This window comes from Solenopsis invicta, chromosome 9 (genome assembly GCF_016802725.1).
Source record: "Solenopsis invicta isolate M01_SB chromosome 9, UNIL_Sinv_3.0, whole genome shotgun sequence".
In the NCBI taxonomy this organism is placed as follows: Eukaryota; Metazoa; Arthropoda; class Insecta; order Hymenoptera; family Formicidae; genus Solenopsis; species Solenopsis invicta.
Genome location: NC_052672.1, coordinates 5,506,138 through 5,512,137, shown reverse-complemented (window position 1 = coordinate 5,512,137; position 6,000 = coordinate 5,506,138). Strand labels below are relative to the sequence as shown.

At 61.5% G+C, this 6,000-nt stretch overlaps 1 pseudogene; it reads right to left on the bottom strand.

The window, feature by feature from the left end:
- Nucleotides 1–588: 588 nt before the first annotated feature.
- On the bottom strand, nt 589–770 carry LOC120358733 (annotated as a pseudogene).
- Between the last annotated feature and the right edge of the window lie 5,230 nt (nt 771–6,000).

The window sequence follows — 6,000 nt, the reverse complement described above, 5'->3', positions numbered from 1 at the left end:
GCGGCACGAGTAACTTGCACGAAATCGCTCCTCGGCTTACGCGACACTCACACTCGGTTATATATGAACTGAGCTTAAGATCGAGTCCGCCTTAAGGCTCGGCAATATGGCGGTCCATACCTCTAGGTGAGGTATATGCCCCGTGGCGAGAGAAGCTCGCCACGTGCTAAGTCGAGTGGTCTCTCTAGTGCGCGGCGAGAGATGGCAGTGCCTGTACTGCCGCCAGTATTGCCGGACTTAGAAATCTCGCATCGAGTCCGCCTCAAGGCTCGGCAATATGGCAGTCCATACCTCTAAGTGAGGTATATGCCCCGCGGCGAGAGAAGCTCGCCGCGTGCTAAGAGTGGTCTCTCTAGTGCGCGGCGAGAGATGGCAGTGCCTGTCCTGTATTAGACTGCCCGTATTGCCGAACTTAGAGATCTCGCAGCGATCGTGCGGCTAACCTATACCTGTCAAAAACGACACCGAACGCGACCGCGTGTCGGAGACTCAGAACACAGAAAATGAGTTTACGCTGCCAGCCCGGGCACGTTAGGCGACTCCGCGGTTTTACCAGTGAGCGCGACCAAGTTTTTTATGCTTAATCACACTCACTGGGCCGAACTGGACGGCACTGCAATGCCCAGTCGACCCGCGGCGGGGTCGGAGCAAGCTCCGGACACCCACCCGGCTCCAAAAATCAGTTTAATATTCTGAGTCCCCTATGGGGACTGTATCAGATATTAAGCTGATAAGAACAGATTAAGCACGCTTTATTCATCAAAAGCTTTTCCCCAGGGGACAGTACCCCCTGGGGTCGTTACAATCAAAGCGGCTAGGCCGCGCGCAAAAAGACTAGAATATAGAGTGGGCAGGGGACAATCGCCCCCCCTGCCAGTGGGCACTACGACTAGTTAGGGCCGGGGTACGCGTCCCGGCCCGTCGCAATAAAGGCAGAATATCACATTCATCTCCCCAGCTCGCGCGCTGGGGGGATACGTTATCACAGTTGTGGCGCCCCCTGGGATATCACAGAGGCGTCGTCATAAGTTAAAAATTCCCAGGGGGACGCGCGCGGCAGTTTTTACAATGGTTAAAAATTAAGAGTGTATAACGCGGTCACTCACACACGCTAAAATACAAGATTTATTCGCGACATACACACTCGAACATATAGGGCCCCACAAACGAAGTAGTAAAAGTTAAAAAGTAGAAAAATGAGTAAAAAGAGAAGTAAATAACGAGAAATAAATAAATATAACAAAAGATAGAAGTGACTAGGGATGAAAACGCAGAGAAATAGTAATAGAGATAACAGAATAAAAAGTACAAAAGTACGCAGTAACAAGAAAATAGAGAAATAAATAGTTAAAACCAGCAAGGAGGGGCCCCGTCCACTTGTACATAAGAGAAAAGAGAAAAGAAGAGAAAAGAAAAGCATTATGTCGAGCGCGTACAAAATAAGTAAATAGAATAAGTGGACATTGGGCCGCTCCCTCCTGCATAGGTTAAAAAGGAGGGGCCAAGACAAAGACTCGAAATAAGTTACGCGACATTCACACACGCAATCGCGTCGTGCCGCTCTACTTCGTCGGCGAGCCAGCGTCGGCGAATGGCCCGAGGCGGCGTCGCAAATTCACCACCGGCGGGGCGAGGAGGAGCCCGGTACTGGCGAGTGCCAGACACGTGCTCCACGTAGATGTCCCTGGACCAGCGGATGGTATCCGAGACCATCAGACGGCGCATCAGTGACGCGTACGGGGTGCCAATCCGCAGCAGTCTCAGCACCGCTTCGTTTCTCGGATCCCATGACCCGAGGGCACCGACGACGAAGGCCGTCACGACCACACGGTACCCCCTGCGCTGGAGCTCCTCAGCTAGTGGCGAGTACTTGGCTATTTTCCTCGCCCTAGCGTCCTCGAAAGCCTCCCAACGGTTCTCAAAGGGCACCGTCACGTCGCATATGACGACACTCTTGGAGGGCTCGTGCCTGATCACGAGATCAGGTCGTAGCTCGCCAAGTTCCCCGTCGATCCCCTCGATCCGCTGGTTTACCCGCTTTTCCCCCGGCATACGACAAGCCTTCCAGAGGCGGTGCAAGACGGCATTGTGCCTCAGCTGTATTGCGGCAGAGTGGACGCCGCAGTGGCAGAGCACGTGGGGTAATGTCTCCGATACTTCCCCGCAACGACGACAGCGCTTGTCTCCATCCCCCCAACGGCGCGCGCCGTTGAGAGGGAGCACGTCCAGCCGCGCCTTGTGGATAAAACGCCAATCGGCGAAGCGGGTAAAGCTGCCGCCACGGATAAAGTGATTGCTCACTCGGCACCGCGACGACACCTCGAAGACCTTACCCTGATCTCGCTTCGCGAGCAAGGTACTCGCGTAATATTCCGCTACAGCTGAGCGCAACCGACCCACTACCTGGGCGCGCGCACCAGGCGGAATCTTCACCGTGGCGCCTCTGGGACCCCGGCACTCCAAGATCATCTCCTCCGTCTCAGGAACCCACCGCCACCGCAGGGACAACCTCTCGGACTGACGCTGCGCGGCGTTTCTCGCCCTGGACCAGAGGGAAGCCTCCCCTCCACCCCTCAGCCGTCCCTCCAGCGAGCCGGAGAGGAAGTTGGCGATCTCGTCGCCAGCAGGGGCGTAGCCTATCCTACGCTGGACCACTCCCCTCAGCGACTGCCACGCCAGCGTCCTGACCGCCGCGTCGCCAGCCGTAAGCATACGGAAGACGTGAGCGACGGACAGCACGTCGGCGAGATCGGAGAGCGGAAGGAGGCCACATCCACCCCAGCGGGGAGGCATGTAGACCCCCTCCGCACTCGCGCGCTGAGGGAGGTTCAGCCAGGACTTGGCATAACGGCGTAACACCTTGTCAGCGGCCGTGAGGGGACTCTTCTGAACTCTGGCCCCCCGTAATAAGAAATCGAGACGCGGCAGGATGAAGGTAGCCATTAAGTCAAACTTTTGCCAAGGGGCAAGGAGGGATTGATCGACCGCGCAGAGGTCCGAGACGATGTCCGTGACGGCGGCGTAGGGCGTCTGATCAACGGAGAATCCCGTTGGAATGCCGAGGTGCGTATAAGGCTCGCCGTCTGCAAGGGGGCGAATCGGTTGGCCCTGGAGACGGAATGACGTCGGCAGGACCCTGCCGCCATTGCCCGCACCGATGTGCAGGGTGGCGCATTTTGCAGGGTTGAACCGCAGCCCCACCGACGCTGCCTCCCTCTCCACTGCACGAAGCAGTTGTCCCATTCCCTCGGGCGTCGATGACAGGAGTGCAATGTCGTCCGCGTAAGCCAGCGCGGAAAACGATTGCCCATGAAGGGCGTACCCGACATTCATCTCGGTGGCGGCATGCACCACCGAGTTGATCGCGATGTTGAAGACGATTGGACTTAGCGGACAACCCTGTTTGACCCCCGAGCGAATGGGGATGGGCGCCGTGTAGCCGTCGGCGGTGCGCACACGCGTCGTGCAGCCATCGTACATGGATTCCCATATCGCTATGAGTCTCCGTGGCACCGCCGCTCCAGCTAGAGCACGGCGGATCACCGCGTGCGGGACCGATCCAAACGCATTGGACAGGTCCAGCCACGCGACGACCGCCTGCCTCCGAGTCCTCCGCGCGTCAGTCAGGATCTCCTGGAGGACGAAATTGTGTTCGTAGCACCCCTCGTCCCTCAGGAAGCCCTTTTGAGCGGGACTGAGACGGCCGTGGTCGACCGACCAGTCGGTTAGGCGGTCAGCCAAAAGCGCGGCGAAAAGCTTAGGGACAGTGTCCCCCAAGGCGAGAGGGCGCCAGTTCTCCAACACGTTTGGGTCGTCCTTCTTATGGATAAGAAGAGTGCTGGAGGTCTTCCACGACGCGGGGACTACCTCAAGACGCAGACACGCATTGAATACTGCGGTGAGGAGCCGCGCCCCCGGGTCCCTGGCACGAAGGTCCTTGTAGGCGATACCGTCGGGTCCGGGCGCTGAGTTATTCATACGCCGGAGCCGGCGATCCACCACTCTCTCCGTGAAGGGATCCGCGAGGTATTCGAACTCCCCCGCTACGTCCGAGGGGTCAGTGGGCTCAGCCTGCACGCCGCCGCCGGCCAGATCCTCCCCGCCGCGGTACAAGCGCTCGAAATATTCCTGAACCTGCTGCCTGGGCACCTGGCAGAGGTCAGCAGGCCCCTGGAGGATCTCTCGCACTGCCTTGCGACGGTTTGTCCTGTACAGCGCCTGTAAGCGCTTGGCCTCGCGCACCCAGCCCCCGTGCTCCTCCTGTGACGTCGCGGGGCCAAGTGAAGCTTGCCCCGCACGACTGTCACCCTCTCCCCCCGGAGGCACACCTCCCCTCGCCCCCCGACGCGCCCCGGCGTTCCGCCGCCGATTTGGCCGGCCTTGGACGCCGGGCGCGGCACCGCCGGCCCCTTCCGTTGCGTCCTCCCCGAACCACGCAGCGACCGAAGCCGCGTACGCCTCCAGGTCAGCAATCGTAGCGACGTTCGCCGCCCGTTCGACCAGCGCGTCTCGGTCGGCCACCAACTCGCGCCTGCGCTGCCTGACGACAGCAACAGGCACGGGGTAGCCCCGAGACGGCTGAGCGACCGGTGCGTCGACGCGCCGCCGACCGTGGTGCCGCTCCCGGCCCCCGTGACGACCGACAAGGTTCGGAGGTGCTCCGCCTTCCTCACGGGGTGGCACGATGGGTAACGGTTGCGCCCGTCGACCCATCACACCGCGGGCACATACGGGAGCACACGGGTGTTCGGCACTTACCCGCGCAGCACCATTCCCGGTGTCTCCTCCTACACGGTCCTCCAGCGATGTCCCGCGACGACTTGCCGCCTCCGTCGATGGTGGTGGTCGGACGGATTGGCTGGAATGGACCGTATCTTCAAAACTATTGTTGTTGGTATCGCTAAAACTCCCACGCGGGCTCGCGTTAGCGCGGGAGTTCGCCGACGCTGTTTTCGCGGTTTCGGGCGTCGGTCTCGCGTGCGCGACCGGAGGGGCACCGCGAGTTTGGGGGGAGACCAGGTGGAGTGTGTCTTCTTCCCGCTCTTCTCCCTCGGTGTGTCCTCCACGGTTCACCCTCGTCCCCCTCGCTGTCGGATGAGAGGATGATGGCCGCGCCCCGCCGCCGCCGGACCCCCACCCCCGGCGACGATGGCGCTGTCTGCGGGGAGGTCCTCTGCTCGCCGGGTGTTGTCGGGACGGCCGCCACGCACGGTGACGCCTCCAGGATGGTAGGCAGGAGGGATGGCCGCGGTGGACTGCGGCCCTTTCCCACGGGGAGTCCAGTGGACATCACTGGACCCCCGCACGTTGTAGTTGTCACCGTGCAGGTCGTCAGTGTTGCCGGGAGCGACGTCGCGGGATGGATGTTGGATCGGCCCCCCGTTGGGCTGCCGCGGGTGGTCTGCGGCAGACTGGGGGACCGCGCGGGTGACTCTCTCGATGTTCCTTGCTGTGCCGTGTCACTCGCGCTCCGCGACGCCGCGCTGCCTTTCGCCCCAGGCGGTGGTCTGTCCAGGGCAGCCAGTCGCGCCTCTAGTGCGCTCTTCTCGACTGGAGTGCTGCTCGCCCGACTCCTCGTCCTCGTTGCGACCCCGCCTTGGACGTTGGTCGGCGGAGTGCTGTCGGGCGGCTTCTCCTTCGTCCCCCCTGCTTTGCCGATGCTCGTGGCCGCACCCCTTGTGCGGGGGTGCGGGGGGACGCACTCCAGTCTTGCCGCGCTGTCGCTCTTCTCGGTCGGCACGCTCGTCGCCCGTCGCGTCCTCGTGGCGACGGATTGCCCGCCCGCATTACGCGCAGGCGGGGTCCGCCTGTCGAGCGGCGACCTCTGTGCCCCCTCCCCGCTCCATCTGGTGGTGGTGGAGGATGATGCTGATGCCCCCGCGACAGGTGACGTTCGCTGCGGGGGGTGGGAGGGAGCGCGTGCCGATCTGGTAGCGACCGACTGGCTATTGGCCGCACTCACACTCGCCCGCGTCGCTCCAGTCGGCGCGGGCCGTATGA